The sequence below is a fragment of the Lynx rufus genome, unplaced genomic scaffold, assembly GCF_022079265.1.
Source record: "Lynx rufus isolate CCGP_SWC_20201006 ecotype Redwood Valley unplaced genomic scaffold, mLynRuf1.p SCAF_6, whole genome shotgun sequence".
NCBI lineage: Eukaryota > Metazoa > Chordata > Mammalia > Carnivora > Felidae > Lynx > Lynx rufus.
This window is the reverse complement of record NW_025814878.1, coordinates 133,886,448-133,913,705: the sequence shown is the minus strand read 5'-3', so window position 1 is coordinate 133,913,705 and position 27,258 is coordinate 133,886,448. Positions and strand designations below refer to the sequence as shown.

Here is a 27,258-nt window from a genome sequence, read left to right as displayed (position 1 = left end):
GAGCTAGTAGAAACCACTTGATAGGGAAGCAGAAGCCAGCAAGTTTGGAACCTCCTCCAAGTCACTAGGAGAATGTTTCCAGAAGTTTGCACGGAACGTGATCCGTTTTTAGCTGTTTCGGGGGGAGGGCTTTCTTAACTCCAGCTGTGGCACGCAGGTGCTAACAGAGAGCTTCCTTTTATTTCGCTGTGATGACGGGGTGACGTGCGATGCATTAGGAAACCAGCCGTTCCTTTCCTGTCACATCAAGTATCCTACCTGCACTGAACTGTGCTCCTCCAGCAGAAATTCCTAGTGTTTGTTGTTCCGACGGCCTGGCAGTCGGAAAGAAGACACGGCTCTTATTTCAAGGTATCGAGAGCAGTTCTCTTGCTCATTTGTTGATAAAGGAGACCCAGTTGAAATGGCAGGAAAAAACAAAAAAAGATAAAATACCAGAAATTAGTCGTGCAGCTCCAGTCGGATCACACAACCCAGAGGCTGTTTTCTATACCTGGCAAACTTCTGCTCACCTCTGTTAGTGTTGTAAGAGAAGCCTTCCTAAGCCCCTCCTAAGTGAGGGACTCCCATTATGATGGCAAATCACAGTGTTTCTTTTTCCTTGATGCCTTCTTTTCCATGCCTATCCGATCCTCAGATTCGACACATAAACTAAAAGTGGAGAGCACTCATTCTGTCACGTCTGTCCCTCTTGAGGCAGTGAGCTCCTTAAAGGCACGGTCCCGGTCTATTTTGTTCACCATTATGAACGTAGAAGTCGGTGAGTAGAGTAAGCACCAAGGAAAAACTTGTCCGGTGAGTGAATGAATAAGAAAGCACGCTGTATACCTGAAACTAATATAATATGGTGCATTGCTTATAACTCAATTAAAAAGAAGAAGAAGAAGAAGAAGAAGAAGAAGAAGAAGAAGAAGAAGAAGAAGAAGAAAGCACTTGGTAAACTGCAGTCACTATGAAAGCCCAGGTTAATTATAATAGCAGACACCTCCTTTCTCCCTTCTGTCCTAACTTTTTGGGGGACAGTTTTTTTTTAAGTTCATCTCAGGTATACTTGTCAGTGTTTTACGGATTCTCAATCTGATTCGCTGTCATTCATTTTGGCCTCTTTCTGAGATGAGGACCACCCGTTGCCCTCAAAAATAGCGTTACCCCCACGGTGCCGGGACTGGGTCCCGCCCTCGCTCGGGGCGCCCTTCTGGCTCTAAGAGGGAAACGTGGCAGCCGCCCGTGGATGACTGGGAAGCAGACAGGGGTCTGGCGTAGCGCTTCGGTCCTACGTGTCTCGTCGTCCCCGAGACCACTCGTGTAAGTCCCTGTACCTCAAGCACGCTCCTCGAGAATACGCAAGTCAAAATAATGTGATACTATTGGCCCGGCGAAAGCTGTTCCTGGCTCTGTCCTAAAGGAGGGGAAAAAATCAAGAAGTCCAGGTGTGGAAAACATTAAGGATCAGGATATGAATAGGTCTTTTCTTTAAAAGCAACAAACAAACAAAAATTCTCCAGTCCTTCTCCAGCAGGGCCTCAGCGTGCCTCTTCTGTGTATGTGTGGAAGTGTTATCCTCGGTGGGCGGGAATGGCAGACAGCCAAGTGGAAAATTTCACAGCCCTGCAAACCTCCAGCTCACTAAACCCTGTAAACCAGCAATCGGAGGGAGCCGTGTGGCAGGGACCAAATAACGATGCGCCTGCACATGCCTCAGTCACCCACCTTCCACTCCCCCCTTCCCTTCGCTTCCGGCTCTGATCCAGCCTGCACTTTCTCTCTCTCTCTGAGCCTCCCGACAGCTCTGCTTCCGGTCCTTGGGCCTCCCTGGACCCCTCAATGGAAGGGGAGTTGTAGCACAGCGGCCCGTGCAGACTTTTGCACGTTTCGGTGCCCCAGGGATAGTTGACTGTTGGTGCCTGGCCAAAACTGGCTTTTAAATCCTGGCTCCGAGCTCAGTAACAGGCTTATGACCACTAATAATACTTGGCGTTTACATAGTGCCTTTCTTCCCGGGAACTGTGAGTACTTTGCAAGAGTGATCCTACTGATCTTTGCAACAACCCAGTGAGGTATGAAAACGGCAGAAGGTGATGGTCCTGGCTCCCTCCCTTTTGCAGAGAGTGAAATCAACTGGCATGTTTTGAGGCTGTGTTGCAAATTTGCATCTCAGCTGGGATTGCATCAGAAGTCTCCCAGAATTGTCTTCAACTTTATGGGTGGCAGTGGTGGGGGGGGGGCGGCGGTTGCGGGTAGGGACAGGGCAGGGAGGGTCGCGAGCGACCTGGGGGGAGAAGGCTGGCCAGACCACGCTGTGTCTCCTGGGTCAGGAGCAAAGATACTAAATTTCTCTTTGAAGGCAAGGGTACTGGAAAATGGTCTCTGGTGAGCTGTCAGTCTAATTGATCTGATCGCGAGACTTCTTTTGTTGAGATAAGGAGTGATTGGATGATGCATTTACCTTTTTCTTTTTCTTCTTTTCTGCTACTCCCGTGCTAGGTATTTCTCACTCCTCTGGAAGGAAGAAAGAACACGCCTGAGCCGGGAGCACTCCAGCGTCTTGTGGGAAGTCTCCATGGTGAAGGATAAGCCAGGGCTACCTGTGAACAGTGCACAGTGAATGTTGTAAGTTAACCAGAGCGCTGCGGTGGCTTGCCTTGGAAGGTTTTGTGAATCATTGGATGTCACTGAGCCAGGGCGATGAAGGGGTATTAGCATGAGTTCTAAGTGATCATCCAATTAATTTCTTTTTTTAGAGGAGTGGTTCTGTCTTTCTTTGCCGTGAGCCTGTCTTTCTCTCGGCTCCTGTGGGGCACTGCTCATTATCTACGTCTGGTGTACAAGAGACGAATATAGTGATTCCTTTCGCTGTTGGAACGCCCTTTCTCCTGGTACACTTACACAGTGTCAGGTTCAGAGCAAACTCTTTCAACTGGGCTATTACGATTCTTTTAGGTTGGTGGGTAGGGGGTTAGGATCTGGGCTAAGGATCAGCAACCGGGATTTCCACCCAGCAATTATGTTTATTTATGTGAAGTTTTTTTCTGGAATGAATTTTTTTTTTCCTGGCTTTCAAAACTCTGAGGTATGCAAATACAGTCGGTGGTTTTTGGGTGCTTCTCTTATTCAAAACGGGCTGATTTACTGGTTGGTATTAAGGTGCAGGGGCAGGATTTGGAGGTTAGTAAAGTATGAGCTGCGGGTTGCTTTTCACGAGGAACTTTAGTATCGAGGAGTTGAAGAGATAGCACACTATGGATATCAAGGAGCTTATCCGCCACAAAACTCAGGAATTGGACCAGCTGTGTTGCTTTCTGGAGATTTTACCTCATTGCTAAATTGTGTCCAAAAAAGAAAAGAAAGAAGTTGACAAAGTTTTAATGGGGGAAAGAATACAGCTGCAGGAAACCCGGGATTGGCTGTCAATGTATTGTCTTCAAGTTTTAGAAAACTAAGAACCAGCTTTGACCAGGACTCTGCGTGTGTGTGTGTGTGTGTGTGTGTGTGTGTGTGTGTGTGTAAAATACATACATGCATATTTATATACATACATATTTAATATATATCATGTATTTGTGTATATATTAAATATACATAAATACATATATTTGTGTGTATGTATACATATGTAATTTTATATAATAAGTTTTTAGCTTATTCAAAAAAATTTTTTTAATGTTTAGTTTTTGAGAAAGAGAGAGAGGGAGACAGAGCCTGAGTGAGGGAGGGGCAGAGAGAAGGAGACCCAGAATCCGAAGCAGGCTCCAGGCTCCGAGCTGTCAGCCCAGAGCCCCATGTGGGGCTCGAACTCACAAACCGTGAGATCATGACCCAAGCCAAAGCTGGATGCTTAACTGACTGAGCCCCCCAGGCGCCCCTCTTTTTAGCTTCTTAATAATTCAGTCAGGAAGCTTTTCCAGGCATTTTTTTCACCTCTATTTTTCCAGTTGCACAAATGATTTTGAAAGAGTAAGATACTGCAGCGGGAGGAGTGCGTATATCAGGGAGGAAAAGCATTGACACTGAAAAATAAAATTTCCACTGCATTTTTTTTTTATTTCATGGTTTTCTGAAAATTTGTATTAAAATATGCTGCTTTACCCGTATTTCCTCAGAATTAAATAGTCCTGTTAAAATAAGCTTATTAAATTTAAAATCTCCCAGTGCCACATGTCACTGGTGGAAAACACTGGAGTTTTAGTGTGTTAGCATTTCGTGCATGTGATCATGCTGGTTCTGGTGAAAATATATAGCTCCCAGAATCAACAGACCCGAACTCAATTCCTGGTCCTCTGGTTCAGGTCAAGAAAGTCTGAAACCTTTGGCAAGTCACTACCCCCCATGAACTGTTATTTTGTTAAGTCTATATGTTACTCTTTTATTTTGTACATCTATATGCAACAACAAATAACCTGTTAATCGATAGGTTGACATCTTCGTTTGGGGTCCCTGTAAGGGGCACAGTGTTATGTAAGGCACTTGAATACTTACTAAAAAATCTCTCTTACTGTAAAAATTTCTGTCACTGTTGGGGTACTGGGTTGCTCAGTCGGTTGAGCGTCCGATTTCGGCTCAGGTCATGATCTCGCGGTCTGTGAGTTCGAGCCCCACGTCGGGCTCTGTGCTGACGGCTCAGAGCCTGGAGCCTGTTTCGGGTCCTGTGCCTCCTTCTCTCTCTGTTCCACTCCTGCTCATGCTCTGTCTCTCTCTTTCTCTCTCTCTCTCAAAAATAAACATTAAAACAAATTTTTTTAAACTTTCTGTCACTATTAAGGAATCATCTGGATCCTAGAGTAGTAGTGCATTTTACTAGAAATGATCTTCCCAATCAGGTGGCCTTGAGAATACACTTTTGGTGACTTCTTTATCTCTGGTGATATTTTAGAAAGCGTTTTCATCTCAGGAAACAAGTGTCTTATGGAAAAAAACGCTCTAGGTTTCAGGTTACATTTAAATGAATAATGCAGATACTAAAATCAAAATAGCTTTTGTTTCAAATCTGGTGGGTTTTTTTTTTTTAAACCGTTGCTTTGAAATGCTCATGTGATACCCTGTCAAACCCCAAACATTAAATGAGGTTTTCAAAGAAGTTCTGAAGTGTAAAATTGAAGATGCCACATGGCCAACTAAAGTAATTTTAAAATCCTTCTGTGAAGGGAGTGTGTTGTGAGAAAGGAAGAAAGTACTAAATTCTAGTGAACTCCTTCAGAGCTTAGGACTTCCTCTTCCAGACTGCATTTGCTTTGTAGGGAGTGGCAGGGGGGCAGGGTCCCAGTTTTCTCAGCAAGTTGTGAAATGAGTCATCTTGGCCATTAGTAATCTTTTAGGATCCTAGCGCCTTTTTACATTGAGTTCATACTTTGGGGTCCTTGGTGTCCGAAAGCCTATGCCGTAGGGAAGACAGGAGATTTTCAAAGAACGTGTGCTTGCACATAGATGGTGTCGGAATGTAGAGAAACATTGGAGGAACTGTCATAGCAGCTATTGGAATGAGCGGCTTCTGTCCTCAGAATTCCTTGCAGATTGCACCACAAACATATTGCCTCTGCAGGACCCCTCGGCCTGTTGCCACTAACCGCCTCTCAAATCTGCCACCGTCTTTCTGGCAGATGAACGCCGCTCCTGGAAGTGTCTCAGACTGTGGTATCTTTGTACAAGACGGGGATGGTAAGGAAAACTTACCTACGGGTCAGGAGATCCGGGTTTTCTGCATGATGTTGCACTTAACCTTGGAACTTTGGAACCCCTAGAGCCCCAGGGGCCTGGTTTAGGAGGAGTAACATGAGAAAGTTGAGTTAAGTGGCCTCTGGTGGTTCTTCCTGCCCTACATGTCACGTTGCATAATGTATCAGCTTGGAGGAGGCAGGCTGGACCTTGCTTTTACCCCGTTTGGCTTCTAAAAGTCAATGATTTGGCATGACTTCAATTTACAACCGCTTTTTTTTTTTTAAGTTTATTTCTTCATTTTGAGAGAGAGAGAGAGAGAGAGAGCACAACTGGGAGGGGCAGAGAGGGAGAGACAGAATCCCAAGCGGGCTCTGCTCCATCAGTGCTCAAACTCACGAACTGTGAGATCCTGACCTGAGCGGAGATCGAGAGTCAGGTGCCTAACCAACTATACCACCCAGGTGCATATAACTGCTTTATAAAATGTTGAACATAATCTTATGGCAAAAAACCCACGATAGATAGATAGATAGATAGATACATAGATAGATAGATAGATAGATAGACAGATGGAGAGAGTGTGAGTTTGTCATCATCGTGACATCCTTTCCACAGGACCCTCCCAGATACCGTAGGACAACTCAAAGGTGTTCATTTGAGTGCCTTCTAAGGGTACAGTTTTAGTCATTTAAATCAGTCGTTTAAATTAAATGTAGTCACTTAAATTTAAATTTCGTCATTTAAACCACAAGTCATTGGTTTTTTTGAAAATTAAATACGAGCCACTTTTGAAATTAAGTTTTTAAAAACCGTCCCCCTCCACTCAAATATTGCTTTGCGTACATGCAAGGAGGCAGTGATGATCTCGATTTCTTTCTTAAGCTTTTCTGCTTCTCGAGTTACCTTTCAAAGCAGCCTCTCCTGACCTGTGTAGCACCCACCTCGTCCCTCCGTGCTCGCTAGCCTACTTCATTTTCCTTTGAATCACCTATGTATTACATATTTACTTGTTAATTGTCCATTTCCTCAACCAGACTGTAAGCCCCATGAAAGCAGGGATATTATTATTATTATCATCATCATCATCATCATCATCATTATTATCAGATGGACCCACAAAACCTGTGGCTGAGTACTGAGTGGGTACTCGGTAAATAGTTGACTGAGTATCTAAGGAAAGTGTTAGTTACCCCTTAGAAAAGGGAATATAAGCACGGTTCTCATGAGACTTGCTTGAATCTGATAGTCGTTTCATCGTGTAGGGGGGTGGCCTGGAGAGATCATCTATTTTCTTTTCCTTAGAAATAGACACTAAATGTCTGTGATGGGTATAAGTAAATGTGGGAAAGGAAACAATTTGTTTTAAAAAATGTTTTATAGAACTATCAATAGAGTTTGGGGATTTTCTGATACTTAAAAAAAAAATCCTGCATGGTGCTGCACCTTGTGTGTTTCCTCTCATTTTCCATTTGAGTGGTTCGCTTCATCAGTTGTTTTTGAGCCGCCTGACCTGGCTTTCTGTGAATGGTGGTGGTTTTGTCTCTTACCGTCACACCGTCTCATTACCTTCGATGTTTACACTTGTTCCCAAAGCGGGAGCCAGGCTTGAAGGACAGGATCTACCTAAAAAGAAACTCACCATTTACTCAATAGCATCGTTTCCATTTCCTTCACTTCTGGATGGTGCACAAACTGGGTCAAGGAAATAGTGTGCCCATACCAGTTAGGTCCATTCAACGGCTCCACGGTGTGAGAGAGGGAATTCACAAAGGCTTTCTTAGGGCGGCATCATCCTACATGGCTTTTGAGGATGACAACAACAAAGGCTTCTTGGATTTTTGTGTGTTTCTTGACCCCTTTTGCCAAAGAACTTCTGAGTGCAAGAGTTACGTTTTTCCTCGGAAGAAACAGGAAGGCCAAAACAAACACCTGTGTGCCTATTTAGACAGCATTATGCTGTCTTCCTAAGCTTTGAAAAACGGCAGCTGAATCTCTAATCCCCAGAGTGAGAGAATTACATACACGCGCTCTGATAAGAGTGATTTGGGAATTTCCCGCGTGCCTGTCAATTTGTACCTTTTAGATTTGCCATCTGTGACACCAAATTCTCTAGCACTATCATAAAAAAGAAAAAAAAAAAAAACCCAAACCCTGAAGTAGATAGGGGGATCAGGGGAGAAGGGGAGATTTTGCTGTGAGAATAATGAGGAGCCCCTCTCGATGCTTTTAGTCCTTGGTGTGGACGGTCCTGGGGATGGGAGTGCATGTTGTAAAGGCTCTGACTGAGCCATTCTGTGCAAGTACTCGGGGCCGTCTTGTGTGGCCTCGGGTCTCCCGGCGTTTTCAGCCTTACCCTTTTCTTTGCACTTCTCAGACTTTCTTTAACCACGTCTTAGTGGTGGTCTCACTAGTTCCTGGCCGTTGCCCCTTCGGCAGGCCCTTCGCAGGAGTAACTGCTTCTGAGAGTTGATGTCAGAGGTGCTTCCTGAGGCCTTGGCAAAGTCCAGCACGTTCCAGGCACACCCCTTCCCCTTGGCTTCATTTTCCCCCAGCCCTCAGCCTCCCCCCTCCCGGCATCTCTGCATCTCGGGGAGGAGAGAGAGGGAGATACACAGGACACCCAGACGTTGTGGAAGCAAAAATAAACGCTCGTGCATCTTCTACAATATCCGTGCTCTGTTGGGGAAAGGACACGTCCACGACCTGGTGAGGCTGCTTTCCAGCCGAGTAGTGCTGAGGTTAAAAGGCTTTGTGTTCTCTTTAAGATTGGAATTCACTAAATAAAGGATACTTATTAAAAGACTGCCGTGTGCCAAGGTGTGCTGAAGTCCGTTAGGGAAACAGTGATGTGTAATCGATATTTGCTGCTCTCGGAGACTTTGCTGACGGAGCCCTGGGTGGGGGGCTATGCACTTGACATGGGATCTACCTAAAAAGGCTTTGGAGTCAGGTGCCCCAGAAGGGATGGTGGGTAAGGGTGTTCAGAGCTGGGTTTTCAGGGAAGGCTTCAAGCACTGATGCACATCAGAATTAGACCTTGAAGCAAAGGCAGGACTTTAGCCCGATGTCTGTGTGCTTTGAGAAGGCAAGGGAGGGAGAGCAGATACAACTAGTCTCTTACTTACCTGCTCCTGCGTCTGGGCAAACGAGACTTCATGGTCAGGAAGTTCTCTCCATCAGAAACGATGTTGTAAGACAGCCAACAAAGACATAGAGTGGGGATTTCTAGCATCAGAGAACCATTCTCCTTTAGGATCAGTCTTAGATGTTTACTTGCAAAAGCTGAAGCAAGCCCTCGGGTCACTTAAAGAAAAGATGCCCTTCAACCCAAGTAAGTATAGTGTTTTGAACTTGAACTTGAAGACAGAAACCACACCCAGAAGTAAAAATCCTTCTCGAGGGGTGTTTTTTGAAGCACCCACTGGTGAGGAATCCTTGTGCACCAAAGCAGTGACTAGCTAGTGGGGCTGTCCCAGGAGGGAAATAGCCTCTGACAATTCTTTCAGATAGAGATCAAGCAAGTCCCATGTTCCTGGACATCTCCGAGGTTGATCGGATCCATCATCTTTGTTAAAATATGACTGATGTTACTTATTTCTTACACACTATATCATACCTTAGACTTTGAACCCCTAAAAGAGTGTTGTTTTCTTTTGCTTCCCTACAGAAAAGTGAGGCGCAAATAGGAACAAAATAACGTTGTGTTGTCAGAAAGCCCGAACAAAACCTATTGGTTCTTTCTCACCAGCAAAGAAATTGTTCCTTGGGACCGATGTCAAAAAAGACCAAGAGAAAGATAACTTTGTTCTTTTAATTCTCCCCAGTTTTTCACTTTGGTAAAACAATCATTTGTCAAGTACCAGAAAATCATGTAACCACTCCCCTGATGAATATTCATGTTCAATTTCAAGTGGTAGCTATACAGTAAATCGTACTAAGTGGAATCTTATGGAAAGAATTAACTCATCACCTGTACCTCTTGAACATTAAGCTAACTTTTTGCAGGCACCTAAATACATATGTTTGCCTGATTCAGAAAAAGTAATTTTCAACAAGTATAAAATGCTTTTTAGGGGTGTCTGGGTGGCTCGGTCAGTTAAGCGTCCGACTTCGGCTCAGGTCATGATCTCATGGTTCATGGGTTCGAGCCCCGCGTCGGGCTCTGCGCTGACGGCTCGGAGCCTGGAGCCTGCTTCGGATTCTGTGTCTCCCTCTCTCTCTGCCCCTCCCCCACTTGCTCTCTGTCTCTCTCACTCTCTCTTTCGAACATAAATAAACATTAAAAAAAATTTAAATGCTTTTTAGGTGGCATAGTAAAATTCATTGTTTGAAGCCTATGTTGGAGGAAGTTGGTTTTTCAGTCTTTTTTTTTTTTTTTCTATTTGTGCTTATGTTCTAAAATGACTTAAGTAGAACCCCTTCCCCCATGGAAATTTGAATGGGATACAAGTGGCAATCTTTTTAGAATCTTCCATTTCTAAAACTCAGGCAAGTTCTTGTCACCCTTTGGACTCTGAGCCATCTTCTTCCATGTAGAAATTCCACGTCTTTCCCTGTGTCTTTACAACACACATCTTGCTCACCATCCCCCTTCTGGCCTCAAGTGTCGGGCCAGGATGAGGCTGGTCCACCACGCCGACCGAATTCCCTGCAAAGGACCCTTGCACGAGTACCTGGACCTTTCAGCCTGCACACGGCCGTCCTCGTGGACTTTGAGACGCTGCACTCTGTGCATCTAGAAATGAAAACAGTTTTTCTAGAATAGTTTTCTAAAATTTCCGTTAGTTTGCTCTTCATTTCATTTTCCTTTTTTTCTTCGCCAGCCTTTGTAGTTTGCATAGAACTGAAAAATTGTAATTTCTCCAGGGCTAAAATCCAAGACTTTAATAGGCAGTCTTAATGCCCTGGGCTTCTACGAGTTGCTACCCGTTATAAGCATTGTAAAACTGACTCTGCGGAACAAAGAGAGCTGGGCACAAGAGAACAGAGAGCTGGCCTTCTTCTACCATGGCAAGCCCTAGTTTTCCAGTCTTCTTTGCCTTTTCTTCTTTGTTCGCCAAGAAAAGGGGGCACGAGATTAGGATGTTATTGTTCAGAAAGGGGACAGCTGTGGCCTGTACAAACAGATTTCTTTTCCCTTCCTTTTGGCAACCTCAGTCGCTCTACCTGTTTTCTGGGTCTCACGCTTCTGCTTGTGAACAAGCTCCCTTCCCCCGTTTTCAGGACACTGAGAAATTAACCATACAAATGTCCGTTGGTGACTGCGTGTCTACCGGCTCCCATAATTCATAGTAGGGTCATTCGGCCTTTCTGTGAAGTGAGTTTCTTGCCCCTACTCTGTCACCAGCACACGGGGCACAAGTGTAGATGAAAAGATAGCATGTCAAGGTGAGGGCGGTGGGTCCTGTCAGTCTGTGGCTCCCTTTAGTAGAGGAGATTAGCTGCCAGGTGGTGTCTTGTTGCTGTCATTGGAGTTGGAAATCCAGGTTCCCAGCACTCTGGCGATCTGTTTCTGTGCCCCAGCAGTGACGCCACCTTATCCTAGCAACCTGCGGGCTGGCACTTCTCTAAAGGCAGGCGAGGGAGTGGCAGTGGAAGACGGTGGCCTCCGGGGGGTCAGGAGGGAGTCGGCAGTCACGTTGCTCGTGGAGGGGTTTCCATTTCCTTCATCTGGGAAGGCCTCCAGGAAGGGATGGCAGTATCCTGGGACTGTCCCTTACTGAGGATAGCGGACCACGTGGTCGTTCTGATACAGATAGCATGCATGACGAATAACCGACCGATGAGTGGGTAGTCCAGGCGACCGTGGGGACTGCCAGGCCGGGATACTAGTCCAGCTCAGAACACTGGATGGTATCAGTTTTGCTTGTGAGTTGGGTTAACGCTCTGGTCGTTCATCAGACTGGCGTTCAGAGTTGGGGACACGGGGAGCTGTTTGCGAGGAATCGGGTCAGGAGAGGGAGCATAGAGGGAAACACCACGGCGTTGCATCTTGGTTCCTTTTCCTGTCGACCCTTCTGGCCTGAAAGCAGCCGGGTGTAACCAGAGCTTCCTTGCTGTGCTCCTGTAATTGATCCACGTACCCAGCATTGAAAAGGAACACTACTAACCTTGTCCTCTTCTTCTTAATTACTCTCTTCCTCCCTTTATGTCAAAGTGAATTGGCGCCCAATAATTTTTTTTCCCCTTTTCTGATTTGGATCCAGAAGAACGTAGAAATCCTGAGTATTATATCTTAAAGTCTCTCACCTAGTTGGCCTTGTCTAGATGAAGTCTAAAGTTGGGCCACCAATCGACATTGGATGCCTTGGGGACTTTATTCTATAGGCACTTCATTGTGGAGGCTCCCAGCCAATGACTCTGGATGACATTTTCTCCTAGGGTTGCTTCTGTCTGTGTTAGCACGGAGATGTTAGGACATTTTTCACAAAGAAAGAGCTAAGGGCAGGTCTACTTGGAAACCTTACTGAGAGATGGAAAGCGAGGGAATCTGATAAACGGGGTGTCCCTGGGACGTTTGAAACTTACAAATGATATGAAGTATCATTAGTACTTTTCCTTTCATTACCGAGAGAATTTCTGCGCTGTCAGAAACCTCTGATCATTTCCTCCACTGAATGACCATACTTGTCTAAGATGTAACCGTATGGTACTGCGTCTCCATGCCGGGGAAGCCAGTTACGGGGTCACTGAACATTTTCAGCGTAGCTTTTATACACTCGGCAGATGCTGATACCCTCTCCCCTACCTGGAATAAGGATAGATGTTGAAGATCCAGGACTGGAATTAAGAGAAATGATTTGGGGACAAAAAAGAAGCATGTAGGTAGCTGTTTATACTCTCAGAGCATCCTATGTCCCCAACATGTTTCTTAACAAATAAAATAATTCAGTTCTATTTGATAGTGGGTGGTGTGCCCAAAAGGTGATCATTTAAGTTGTTGAATTGGGTTTTTTTAAATTTATTTTTATTTTTGTTTTTTTTCTTTATTTGAGAGAGAACGTGAGTGGGGAAGGGGGGACAGAGGAAGAGAGAGAATCTTTTTTTTAATTCTCTTTATTTTAGAGAGAGAGAGAGAGCAGGGGAGAGGGGCAGAAGAAGAGAGAGAGAGAATCTTTAAGCTCCATGCTGAGCATGGAACCTGACATGGGGCTCGATCCCATACCCCTGGGATCATGACCTGAGCTGAAATCAAGAGTCAGACCCTCAACTGACTGAGCCACCCAGGGACCCTGGGAGGGTGGGGAGAGAGAGAGAGAGAGAGAGAGAGAGGGAGAGCAGAGGAGCAGCAGAAAGAGAGGGAGACAGAGAATCCCAAGCAGGCTTTGTGCTGTCAGCACAGAGCCCGACCTGGGGCTCACACTCACAAACCGTGAGATCGTGACCTGAGCCGAAGTCAGATGCTCAGCCGACTGAGCCACCCAGGCACCCCAAGGTTTGACGATTGCTTATTTTTTTAAGAAACTGGGTATGGCAGATGATACCCAATTAGGCCTCATGAACCTCCTGCTTCATATGTTTGTTTTCACAGCCTACCTGGATTCACAGTAGGCTCTCTTGAGTTTGTTGTTGTCAGTCACAGAGGTAGGCATGACTGTAAATGGTAATAACTAAGGAAAGGCTAGAGATGCCTTGGGTTCAGTCCAGGAGCGGGAGCATCAGGCTAAGAATGGACCTCTGGGGTCTCCTCCCATTCCCGCCCCTCTGCGACCATGAGCAAGCGCTCTCTGTGCCTGTATTTCCTCGTCTTCCGAAGGAACGTAGTTATCACTCCCTCCCGCTCAACGGTATTAGACTTAAAGGTATTATTCCAAATAAGAGACATTTGGAATCCTATTTGGGTTCAAATCCCAGACCTGCCACTCATTAGCTGTGTGTCCTTGGGAAATTGCCCAACTTCCCCGAGTCCTGTTCCCCTTTCCTTTAAAATAGGGTTGGTCAGACCCACCTTGCAAGATTGCTGAGAGAATTAAATGAGATAACATGTTGCTTTGGCCCAGTGATTGCTCCCTAGTAACTGTGCCAGCTGTAGGATGATAAACTTCACAGAAGAGAATTTATCATGATGTGTTGCTGAAATGAACAGGTAAAGAACTACTATTTGCTGGTCTCTTTGTCGTAGAAATGGTCCTTCTGCAATATCAATTGTCATTAACCGTCAATGTCGTCGCATTGATAGTGAAATCAGTTATGTACTGTTAAAACCTTCTGCTACTTTGACATCCATGGTAGATTAGTTACGATGGTGTAGGTGATAACACTGGTCAGATTTATCCATGTGCATATCTGCTGAGGGCCCTTGGAATTTTAGGTGATTTTTTTCATATTAGTCAAACTGAAAGGCCCAGTAGGTTTGGAAGATATGATAGTCTCGTCTATAAAAAGAGTAGGGAGATTCCCAAAGGCTATTGAGATGAGTGAAACTCTAAAAAAGAAAAACATTATTATATATTTTTGTGTAGTTACCATGTCTAGGTGCCGGTAGGTAAGAATGACCTAGTGCAGTTCTTTTGAGTGCAAGATAGAAAAATCCAGAAGATAGATATACACGTCCCTGTCTCTTCTTTCAGCAGATGTTTGCTGAGTGTGTGTTCTAAGGAGGACATCCGCAATGGCTGAAGGAGCTTTCAGTTACTAGGAGGGATGAGAAAATAGGCAACCACTTTACACGGTTGCAAGTGCTCCATCAGTGGTACCCACAGGATGCTATGGATGCAGACCAGTCTGGCAACTTCCAGAGTCAGAGAGGCCTTCATCCTCAGACTTGAAGAATGGGCGGGTGTTAGGCAGGAAACAAAGAGAGTATATTGGTACGTACATACTGCGTAACAAACAACCCCAACATTTAGTGGCTTCCTACAACAAACATTTCTTGTGATGCTGCATGTCAACTGGGCTCTTCTAGTCCAGCCCACTTGGCTCGGACCGGTTGAACCGTGATGACCTCATCCCGACGTCTAGCTGCTGAAGGAGAGGCAAGCTTCATCTGGGATGGCTTGTGCCTGCTCCACGTGGCCTGTCATTCGCCAGCGCGCCGGTCTGAGCTTCTTCGTATCGCGATCTCAGGGGTCCCAAGGACAGCAAGAGAGGACAGACCCCAGCACACAAGGGCCTTGCAGCCTCTGCTGGCAAGAGCCTTGCTCATCTCCCTTTGGCCAAAGCCAGCCGCCTAATGAGCCCAGATTCAAGGGAGGAGGGAGACAGCAGCTTTGTTGCATGGTGGACAATGTGCGATGAGCTCGGGGGTAAGGAGAGAAGCTGGCGCATTGGAGCCACAACTAATCCAGAGTGGCTAAAGCAGAGCCGGCCAGAAGCGTCAGGCTAGGAGGCCAGACTGTGAAGTGCCTTCTCAGGAAGCTCTGCCGAGATGCTGGGAGTCTGTCTGGAAGACCGGAGAAGAGTCGTCGAAGGATTTTAATCAAGATGTTGACCCAGTCAATAAGATCGACAAAAACGTGGTTGGATGGCAAAAGCCTGAGAGCGTTTCTTGGCCCGGACTATTGAGGGGCGTTTCCAAAAAGATGTCCCAGGGGTAGCTCGGGGAAGGCAGAAGTGCTACAGCTGAGAGCTGGTTCCAAGTTGACATATGCTTTCTAAACAGTATGACCAGACAAAGGGCGGCGGTCCTCCAAGGTAGGTCCAGGAAGACAGAGGTGCAGGTCATGAGCCCTAGACGTATGAAGTCTGCAGAACTCAGAACACCTTGAGGGAGTTAGATCTTGCTGGCAGCATTTATCACATCAGCCACTCACTGGCGCGCTCCCGCCAGACCCCTGTGGACTGGGATTCCCAAGTATCTGCCAGTGGGTTTATTGAAAGACCGTCTCTGAAAGTGCCGTCTCCTGGCGGGCGATTTTACGACGTCATCCCCGTTGAAGACTCTTCTTTCCAGCAGGTCTCCCAGCGACCCCAACGCAGACAGTGTGTCCCAAGGGCCCTCGGGCACTGTAAAAAAATCCTTCTCTGCCCTCTGACGGGACCAGGTCTCACCCATTAATTTCTAGAACTGACCTTTTAACTGTACTATGAAGTGTAACTCTTTATAACTACTAAAATAGAAACGACTGTTTCATTTCACTAATTCGAGTCACCGAGAGTGAGAACTTGTGGTTTTTCACCGATACGTTTGGGGGCCAGTTTGTTGTCACTGAAGGTGCCCGATATCAGGGTGGGGTGGGGACGACGGGATGTTTCAGGCCTCGGACTGTAACTCAAATGCTGAAAGTAATTATCTTTTGTAGATAAAAAGTGGGGAGAGGGGCACCGAAATGTGCATGAAGGAGACAGTAATTTGCCATGTTTTCTTTCAAACTTTTCAGTAAAAAAAGAAAAAATAATAATACAGAAGAGTGTAGGCAGGGCGGTGCAGGCTGCCGCAGATGGTCCGTGATTTCTTCTGTCCTTGCGTGATGGACACCATCCTTAACCATATAACTGAGAATACTTGGAAAACGAGGGGATAGAGGAAGACAGGAAGGCAAATTAAAAACCCAGAATGTAATCCGGTGAGGGCAGGTGGAGCACTTGGTGAGCTGAGTCCCATGTCTTCCCCATTTAAAGTGTTCCAACAGCCTTTTATAAATCACCTTCCGGTGAGGACCCTTGGCCATATGAGCTCTTCATTTCGTGCTCACTGATAGGGGAGCGTTATGTCAGCATCGACTTCAGTCAGGGGGCACTGCTCTGCACGGCCGCGCGGTTTAGCGCCTGTACGTGCCAGCTGTTACTGGCAGGCACTGATACCTCAATGGGATGTGTTTTCAAGGACAGGAAAGGGTTTGAGGAACCCCAGTGTTGGGTCAAAGGCCGAAGGCATTTTTTTTTTTTTTTCCTGCTGAGAAACAGCAAGCATGTTAGGTGTTTGTATCAGAGTCTTAGTCAAACAATTACATGGAGGACTGATAAAGAAACGTGCAGCGGGAGACCTTGTAATTTAAAGTGCCCAGATTTGGCCAGCGGCATACTCACGTGACATAGAAATGAAAACATGGCATGTTTTGGAATCCCTAATCCTGCCTATTTGCCTTAATAGCAGATCATCGCATAAACACTGACTCATTGCGTTTGATACTAAAAGAAAGATTTGGTGCATTGTGCTCCGTCTGGTCCGGCTTCCAGCACAGAGACTAGAGGAGAACCCGTGAAGGAGAGAGCAGAACAGTATGGGCGACCGAAGGAACACCCAACTCCCGTGCTTCTTCTGTACAGAGCCGTGACCGTATATGAGGTGTCGCATGGACTGTTAATCCAAATAATGTGTTTCCCTTTATAAATATGTATTCAGTCCGTCCTGGAGTATATAGAGTATAGAGGAAGCAAATAGAATCTTATTTTTGAAAGCGGGGTGATGATGCAGGTGTGTGTACCTTCTGCCACCTGTGTATTATTCCACTACGTTCTGTCAGCTTCTGTCCTTACCCACCTGCGCTTTCTATGGTACCTTAAGTGATGCGGCCACGCTGATCCACGGGAGACCAGAGTAGTGCACAAGGAAGGTCAGCACTTTGATCAGAACCACGTCCTGTTGTTTATTATTTAGAAATGTTAATAATACAGTGAAGTCGGGCTGAGTGGGACTTTTTTCAAAGATACCCTGGATTGCTTCTTGGGTTAATGCACAGAGGCAGTCATTGTAATCTCAAGCCCGGCAGCCGGGAGGCTTGGGATGACTCCAGAGAACATGGCAGCCTTGTGCTCAACTAGCTGTCTAGTCTCACTCTGTAATCCGGCCACAAGGATCGCCGTGAGCTGCAGTTTTCATTTGACATAAAAGGCCCTCCGATCCGGTCTGTCTGTCTCATCGGTACATCATTCACAGACCTGGAGTCTTCAAGCTTCGCCTACTCGCTGCAGTGAACTCAGAAATGCAAAGCTCTGGAGACCTGTGTATTTACTTATCCCAACTTGATCTTAAATTTGACTACCATATTTCAGTTGATGAAACTGAAAACTCAGATCAGTTTCTGTGATAAAATAGGTCACCATGGTCGAAAATATTGGGCGGAAGTTGGGTTGATCTTCTGATAAAACTCTAGGTGTTAAGTCATACCTTTTGTTTGTTCGTTCTTTCGTTTGTTTGTTTTTATTGCTGGGGATCTTTCAGATGGAAGGGTGAGTGTCCGAATAAGGAGCCACAAATTGTATGAAAACCCATGGCAAAAGGTCATCTATGGTGTGGGGAAAATTTCCAAGTAGGCACAATCTGATCTCAGCGGTTCTAGAGTCTGCAGTCAGTGTATATCTTCCTCTTCTCCTTTTCAGACCTAATCTGGCCCCTCCCCTCAAGTGCCTGAAATCAGTTCATGTACCTGGGTTGACCTGTGGAGAAATCACACACGAAGCTGATAGGGACTTTGGCCAGGATATTTGCATTTTGCAAGGGCTTGGGGACCTAAGGGTTGAATTTGTTTAATGCAGGAATTTCAGCCAATCCTGGAGGAAATCTTCTGGGTATCATTTGTTTCCAACCTATTATGAAGCAGGCAGCTACCCACCTGATCAATACGTATACTACCCATTCTGACTTCTATACTATCACTCTTCAGATAAAATAACTAATAACTTAATAATAATTTCATTTATTTATTTATTTTTGAGAGAGAGAGAGAGAGAGAGAGAGAGAGAGAGACAGAGCAAGCGAGCAGGGAGGGGCAGAAAGAGGGAAAGAGAGAGTCCCAAGCAGGCTCTGTGCTTGATCTCGTGAATCGTGAGATCATGACCTGAGCCAAAATCAAGAGTCAGATGCTTAACCGACTGAGCCACCCAGGCTCCCCAGAATGTCCTTCCTTTTTAAGGTTGAGTAGTATTCCACTGTATGGATAGACAGACCACATTTGGTCCATCAGTGAACACTTGGGCTGCTTCCTCTCTTTGCTGCTGTGAACATGTGTGTGCAAATATCTGCTCAAGACCTCCATCGGCTTCCTTTTATGTGCTTGCTAAATGCAACTGCTCGAAGGAGACACATACCTACCCTCTTTGAACCCTTTCTTATGATAGAACGACGTAGGACTTCCACCTGCTGACCTCACGTGAAGTATCTTCTTGGCCAGTCTCTTACCGAATACCTGAAATGCCACCGGTCCTGGTCTTCAAGTATTGACTAAAACTTCCTGTTGTTTTCTATCAAAATCCTAATGATCCAGTGGCAGAGGCCACTGGTAAGATATTTTCACCTTGGTGTGAATTAGTTTAGTCGGATCCTATCTTAGGAATTTCCTCTGCCCACCCCGCCCCCACGGTTTGCTCCTTATTTATAGCCTTGCCTTATTTCTACAAGTGTCACAGCCATATTAAAATTGCTTATTTACATTTTGTCTCTTCTATAGAATAGAAGTTTCTTAAGGACAGGACCCTTGTCCGTTGTTTGATGTTGGTTTTTCAGGCTTCGGTAAAATGTCACACACAGACAGCTCTAAATAAACCATTCATTCATTCATTCATTCATTCATCAGATATTTTTTTGACTGCTCACTGCGTGTCTGTGATTGAACCTTAAAAATGCTGCCTTTCTATGGGGCGCCTGGGTGGCGCAGTCGGTTAAGCGTCCGACTTCAGCCAGGTCATGATCTCGCGGTCCGTGAGTTCGAGCCCCGCGTCAGGCTCTGGGCTGATGGCTCGGAGCCTGGAGCCTGTTTCCGATTCTGTGTCTCCCTCTCTCTCTGCCCCTCCCCCGTTCATGCTCTGTCTCTCTCTGTCCCAAAAATAAATAAACGTTGAAAAAAAAAAATGCTGCCTTTCTAGAAGTTTTGGGTAGCCAAAGAGCAACTTTATCCACTGCACAGGTTTGGCAGATTTTAGAAACCTTCAGATCAACCTTCCTGCACTTGTAGGTGCAAAGCCTTCGTCTAGAAGCAAGGATCCACCTCTCATGTAGTTTTCTATCACCAACCTACCTAGTTTTTTGTGCTTCTGCTCAGAAGAAGCATCAGTCTAAGTAAGTTTCTGTTCTTCTGTTCAAAAGTAAGACAACAAGATGGCCATCTATGTCCCCTCTACCTTCTAGAAGTGACTTCTAATGGACTATGCTTCCCCCTTGCCGCTGAAGGACCGTTTGGTATGCATTCTTAAGTAGCACTGAGCTTCTGGGTGCTCTGAATTGCAATATTTCCGACATCAGTCACATACATCTTATAAACGCATACATCCACTTAGCGTGTTGCTAACTAACCTCAGTCCCCTCAGAAAGGGCACGAAGGTTTGACTGCTTCAGTTACTATGCTCCTCCGGGTTGATTTGTAACTGTGTACATCCACGTATACTAGCAACTCATGGCCCAGGGGTAACATACACTGGCTTCCTCGTTTCAGTGACAGTTCATTAATCCCTCGGCGACTCCCTTGCAAACAGAAGTTATTCTGATAACCATTAGATGGTACTTCCCCCCTTATAAGGTAACGGTTATTGCCTTATAAACTAATTTATTAGTCCTAACCTAAATTATTACTTTAAGTTCTAGCCTCAGAGTTTATTAGTTCTCAAGGATGTTACTATCAAGGCTATTAAGACAAATTATTGTCCTCATTTATATTGTCATTGCCACCGTTATTTTGTGACGATTGCCATTGCTACAACTCCCCATTTGGTAGGTAAACAGAGTGAAACTATTTGGTGGTCACTAGGTTGAACCGGAAATCGAATATCTTACCAAGAGCATATCCGTGTTTCAGAGGGAACAGGAAAGACACGAATACATGGGATCTTCAGACAATCTTTAGTCTTCCTTTAGGGCAATAGTTCATCTTCTTCTCCTATTAAACTTTGGGACAGGGTTGTTAGCCCAGGTGAGAAAGGTCAAAGCCAACTGTTCTCAGTCTTCTGGCTTTCTCATACTCCTATTTCATCACAACAGAAATGAAAGCTGCAGGAAAGATACTAGCAATATGCCTAAAAAATGAACTACCGTTAAATAGCTATTGTGAATCTATGCCCATAGAAAGGGAGTATTCGAAACAGATGGCTTTCGATTAAAGGTACTTCCTGTAACAGATTTCAAGATGAAACTGCTTAGGGAAAATGGTAGATCTAATCTATCTTTAAAAACAGTGCCGCTGGGACACCTCTTCCGTACACCCCCTCCCCACCCCGAGGACCTCCACTCCCCGCTCAGGATTTAAAGCAACAGTTTGATGGATATCTCAGAACAAACCTGAAAATCCGACATTGGTGACTCTGGTTTGTTGATGGGGAGCACGTCTCTGTTGTAGAGTAACTGTGAGTCATGCCAATTCCTGGTCATGCTGCTACAGTATCTTCATAAATAATTTGCATCATGGGGTGTTTCTGCGTATCTTGTGCACTTTACTGTTAATTTTAGCTAGGATTTTTTTTTACAATAACAACTTTTTAAATAGACTAATCAAGACACCTCCTCCAGAGTCAGGGAAACAAATGCTAGGAGTGTGGGGGGCTCTGTCTCAACTCTCCCCAAGGCATTTTCCTTTGCTGCTGGGCTCGCTGCTCATGCCATTATGTTTTGTGACTGTACGTCCTTGGAATTTCTATTCCTTTTTTTCCCTTATGCATCAAGATGTGGCTGTTGACGTAATTTATGTCATGAGAGGCAGTACCGCCGATCTAAAGCAAGCGTTAGCTTTTATGTAAGGCTGTGACTACTCGACTCTTAACAAGGAGAACATTATTGGGAACTTGAATGATGGGATGGAAAGAGTGTTAACTCTTTTCACTGAAAACATTAGTCTTTCCCAAGTAATCTTTGCAATCACTCGAAGAGGAGTTAGGAAAATACAGAGCAGGAGCATAAAAAGTCCGCCGTGGTGTTGTCACCCACAGACGTTCACCACCGTTAGCATTTGGGGTTGTTTTCTGACAGACTGTTTTCTGTATACACACAAATAAATACAGTAAAACCTTGGTTTGTGAGCATAAGTCATTCTGAAAACACACTTGTAATCCAAAGCACTCAAATATCAAAGCGAATTTCAAGAACCATTGGCTCAGTTGTGATCATGGAATGTTCGGCATCACGTACGACTCATATTACAAGACGTTGCTCGTTTATCAAGTTAACATTTATTAGACGTGGTTGCTCGTCTTGCAAAACACTCGCAGAACAAGTTACTCGCAATCCACGGTTTTACTCTACGTGTAACTTTAGAAACTGGAATTATACTTCACAGGATCATTGATATATTTTTGGCAACTTTTTCTGACTTCATAATATGTCATGAACATCTTCCCTTGTTAATGAATACAGATCTTTTTTTAAAAATTTATTTATTTTGGGGCGCCTGGGTGGCGCAGTCGGTTAAGCGTCCGACTTCAGCCAGGTCACGATCTCGCGGTCCGTGAGTTCGAGCCCCGCGTCGGGCTCTGGGCTGATGGCTCGGAGCCTGGAGCCTGTTTCCGACTCTGTGTCTCCCTCTCTCTCTGCCCCTCCCCCGTTCATGCTCTGTCTCTCTCTGTCCCAAAAATAAATAAACGTTGAAAAAAAAAATTTAAAAAAAAAATTTATTTATTTTGAGAAAGAGAGCTCAAGCAGGGGAAGGACAGAGAGAGAGAGGGAGAGAGAGAATCTCAAGCAGCCTCTGTGCTGTCAGAGCAGAGTCTGATGTGGGGCTTGAACTCACGAACCATGAGGTCATAACCTGAGCCAAAATCAAGAGTCAGAAGCTTAGCCAAACGAGTCACCAGACACCCCTAAATACAGATCTTGAAAATATTTTTATGGCATGGGAAAATGTTTTTACGACATGGATAGAAAAGGGCACGTCCTCCGACTTAGCCAATTGTACGTCCCCTCTCTCCTCCCTGTTTTTCTCTTTTTCATGCTCGTCTTTATCGCAGACATCTTGCTCTGCTCCTCTGGCAGTCGGATGGGAAATCTCGGCGAGAAGAGATGTAGGAACCTTACTTGACAGAGTGTTACACTCTTCTTGACTTCCTTCCTCACAGTCGGGACTTTTGAGAAATTACTACTTTTCCGTCTTGATTTTTTTTATCGCAGCTCACCATGTCTTTTCCTAGAAATTACACTTTCCCTTAGATCCTCAGTATCTTCTGTTTCCCTTCCACTGGACTGGTGATGGTGGCCTCACGTGTGGCGGGGGCTCCCTGTCTCTCGTGTTTCCAGGTAGCCTGGACCTAGCAGAGACGCTTCCTTGAATACTGTACTGATTCCATTATGGCCCTTCCCAGTTGTCTGGCGTCACCCTGTTTGCCTTTCAGATTCCATTTTAAACTCCGAATTGCAGTTCAGCACCTCCAGCCTTTACCTCCAATAATTTTCCTTGTGACCTTATTTATTTAATGTATGACCTTTCTCTCTCAGTCCAGCACAGAGCTCTGTGCTACTCAACTACTCGTCTGAGGACATCTCCCCACCCATGCAGACACCCCCGCCTGACTCCATGTCTTCCTAGTTCTTGACACATAGACCAGTCACTTCTGGTCCTTCAAACCATGGCTCGGAGTCATCTTGATGGCGTCTTGATGGCGTCTTATCTGGTTAATTTCACTTGGCTCTAGACAATATCTGGAAGGACCTCTGTGGGAAAAACTTCAAGTAGCTGAGTGCAGAGTTTTATTTTATTTGTCTTGTTTTGTTTTTTAAATGTTTTAATTTACAGACTCTATTTCTTCCGAGCCATTTGGGGTTTGTAGAAAAATTGATTGGAAAGCACAGAGATTTCCCACATTCCCTGCCTCCTTCCCCCACAAAGTGTCCCTTGTTATTAACACCTTGCAGTAGAATGATGCATTTGTATGAACCAATATTGATATATTATTTTTAACTGAAGTCCCTAGTTTACAGTATGGTTCACTCTTTTCTGGGGTATGTTCCATGGGTTTTGACAGAGGTGTGATGATGCGTATCCAGCACTAAGATATCATGCAGAACAGTTTCCCTGCCCTGAAGATCCCCTGTGTTCCATCTCTTCATCCCTGCCTCCCAACCCCCGAAGCCCTGATCTTTGTACTGTTACCTTAGTTTTGCCTTTTCCAGAATGTCATGTAGTTGGACTTCTACAGTATGTGGCCTTTTCAGATTGGCTTCTTTCACTTAGTAATATGCATTTAAGATCCCCTCGTGTCTTTTCATAGCTTAGTAGCTTGTTTCATTTTATTACTGAATAATATTCCATTGCATGGATGTACCATGATTTATTTATCCATTCATCTACCGAAGGACATCTTGGTTGCTTCCAAGCTTTGGCAGTTATGGATGAAGCTTCTGTAAACGTTCAAGAGCAGATTTTTGTGTGGACATACGTTTCACCTCCTTTGAATAAAGACCAAGTAGTGTGATTGCTGAACCGCATAGTAAAATTATGTTTCATTTTGTACGAATCTGCCAAATTGTACCACTTTGCATTCCCACCACCAACGCGTGAGAGTTCCTGTTACTCCACATGTTCGCCAGCATTTGACATTGTCAGTCTGGATTTTGGCCCTTCTAATAGGCGTGTAGTGGTGTCTCGTTGTTGTTTTAATTTTAGACTTTCTGATGCCCTGTGATGTGGGGAGCATCTTTTCATATGTTTATTTCCCATCCATGGGTCTTCTTTAGTGAGGTATCTGTTCAGATCATTTGCTTATTTTTTAATTGGATTGTTTGTTTTCTAATAGTAAAGTTTTTTAATAGCTCTGTTGTTGCTGTTATTAGATAGATAGATAGATAGATAGATAGATAGATAGGTATGATATACATATATCATATCATCTATATCTATATCTGTATCTATATATCTATGACAAGTTGGTCTTTGTGCTGCTTGAAGGCAGGTTCTTCTTCCTTGGTAAACCCATCTGCCTCCCAGGGCCTTCTCCACACAGTACATGCCCAGTTAATGCAGTCTTCCCAGCCCAGTACCCGCCACATGTTTTCTTGGCCTCAGATCTGTTTTTCACCAACTTAGGACCCATCTCGCACGTCCTCTCTTCCCCCGCTGACTGTCATACGTATTTTTGCCATACACAGCAGTGATGTTCACTTCTGAGTCCTCCTGAAATCTACTTCTTTATGTATCCAGGCTGCTTATTTCTTGTAATAGCCAAGACAAGGGCAAGAGTCAACAATGTACAAGATGGTAGTTTGCATAACATAGATCACAGCATTTAGGTCCAGTTCTGAATCTGAACTGGGGGTAAGTTTAAGAAATTCCTTGGTTTTGGGGCACCTGGGTGGCTCAGTCGGTTAAACATCTGACTTCGGCTCAGGTCATGATCTCGCGGTTCTGTGAATTCCAGCCCACATCGGGCTCTGTGCTGACAGCTCAGAGCCTGGAGCCTGCTTCGGATTCTGTGTTCCCCTCTCTCTCTGCCCCTCCCCTGCTGGCACTCTGTCTCTCGCTCTCAAAAAAAAAAAAAAAAAAAAAAAAAAAAAACCCAAACATTAAAAAAAAGTTAAAAAAATAAATTCCTTGGTTTCTTTGCTTTAATTCATAAGTTTCACTCTCTGCTGTGATTTAAAAGCATATTTTTAAAAAAATTTTTTTTTTATTTATTTTTGGGACAGAGAGAGACAGAGCATGAACGGGGGAGGGGCAGAGAGAGAGGGAGACACAGAATCGGAAACAGGCTCCAGGCTCTGAGCCATCAGCCCAGAGCCTGACGCGGGGCTCGAACTCACGGACCGCGAGATCGTGACCTGGCTGAAGTCGGACGCTTAACCGACGGCGCCACCCAGGCGCCCCTAAAAGCATATTTTTAAAATGTTGCTTTGATGCCTGTTTGGTTTTACCTACCGACTACAAAAGTCATTTTAACTTCATCTTGCTGACCTGATAAAAACATTAAGTCTATGGCAATAAAAGAGTATAAGCTGATTTGCATATAATAGTGGGAATTGCATATAACATAAATGCAATAATAATTAAACATGGGAGGAAATCAATACACATGAGTGACATTTCTAGACATTTCTAGACATTTCTAGACTACAGAATAGATAATGCAGAGCTTCTGAAGCCAGTGTGTCACACATAGGCTACCTGTATGTCAGAGTGTTGATCACCTTAGCCCTTGGGCTGCCTTGAACCCTGACACTCCAGAGCCCTGGGCAGAGGGAGGAGAGAAGAGAGGGAGCCAGGATGTATTGATATAACATGGAGTGGGGAAAATAGTGATCTGGAATGCAAAAGAACCCAGTTCATTGTCCGCCGTCTGCTTAGCTCACTGTTCTATCTATACACCTGAAACGGTGTTCGATAAATAGTTATCGGTTTAATTCGTGAAACATACCAGAATTCTAAATTCATTGAGCATGTTACTTAATCTTCTCTGGGCCTCAGTTTCTAGAGTTGGAAATATGATTTGCTTCTATACAACAGAAATAAATTTGTGTGTAGGTAATAGGGCCCCTGCTGTGGCCCGCAGTGACGTGACGTGCGTACTGGCTATCCCATGATGCAGGGTACAGAGTAGGGGATCCTTTTGGTTCCCTCTTACCCTCTCCCCTTTGAATTATTTTTTAAGTCCAGGTGATGGTGATAATGAGGATGACGATTATGATGAGGACGATGGTGATGACAAAAATGATGTAATTCGTATACAGTTCATAAAGCTTACTTACTGCCTTGCGCTGATGTAACCCCCAGAGCGCTGCTTAGACCATTCCTTCCTTTCAGCCCCATTTGAATAAACAATCCAAGTGAGGCTCAGAGAAGCGACACGGTCGTGTAAGATTGCACAAACGGCACGTGGCAGAGACAGGCCTTGAACCCAGACGCTTTAATGTTCTGACTTCAAATCTCAAGGACTTTCTTCTGCACCAAACGTGATAAAGTTTCATCTAGATTCACCTTAAAGACTAGATTACTCCCAATCAGTATGTTATTTGATGCAAATGATGGTGATAAAGTAAATTTAAAGGCGCCTAAATGAGGTAAACATTCCTAAACCTTAAAAAGAAAAAAAAAAAAAAAGGCAGCCAGTGAAAAGTAGGCTTGCACTAAACTCTAGCGAGAATCTTTAAACTCCATATCTTGAGGTGCTGAATTAGTAGTGGAGTTTTAATGTGAATTAATTGTGTGTAACATTTTCAAAAGATAAAGTGATAAAAGCATAAACGTACATGCTGTTGTAAAACTTGGTGAGGTGAAATGAGATGAGAACGGATGATGTACTATGAGAACAAGAGGGATGAACAGGCAGGTTTATATAGATACTTTAAATTCGTTTGATGTCATCCATTTGACAGCAAAGTATGCCTTTAAAATTTCACACCAGTGAGAGGGAAAGAAGTCAACAATATCTCTTCTTTTTTTACTCTTTTATCTGAATGTTAAGTCACTTGGTCTGTTCTCGTTTTGATTCACAAATGAGTTTTCAGAAACTACCCTCCTACTGCTTTTTTTTTTTTTTTTCACGAAAGATCCATTTTTCCTCTGAAGACTGATCCATGGTCATTGGGACACGAGATAGATACCTCTAAATCTTTCCCATTTTGTCAGCTGGGATTTCATCTTTTTGTAATGTGTTTCTTTTTGAGAGACAGAAAGGGACTGAGCATGAGCAGAGGAGGGGCAGAGAGAGAAGGAGACAGAATCTGAAGCAGGCTCCAGGCTCCAAGCTGTCAGTATAGAGCCCGACACGGGGCTCGAACCCATGAAATACAAGATCATGACCTGAGCCAAAGTCAGAAAC

General features: G+C 44.7%; 1 protein-coding gene across 8 annotated transcripts in view; it reads left to right on the top strand.

Moving 5' to 3' along the window:
* Window positions 1-27,258, top strand: part of ATXN1 (ataxin 1) — a 412,814-nt gene that overhangs the window by 256,037 nt on the left and 129,519 nt on the right. For all 8 annotated transcript variants that reach the window (XR_006966045.1, XM_047101277.1, XM_047101276.1 and 5 more), the window contains one exon: window positions 2,485-2,610. The gene's annotated coding sequence lies outside the window, so the exon portion shown is untranslated. The remainder of the gene's footprint in view (window positions 1-2,484; window positions 2,611-27,258) is intronic.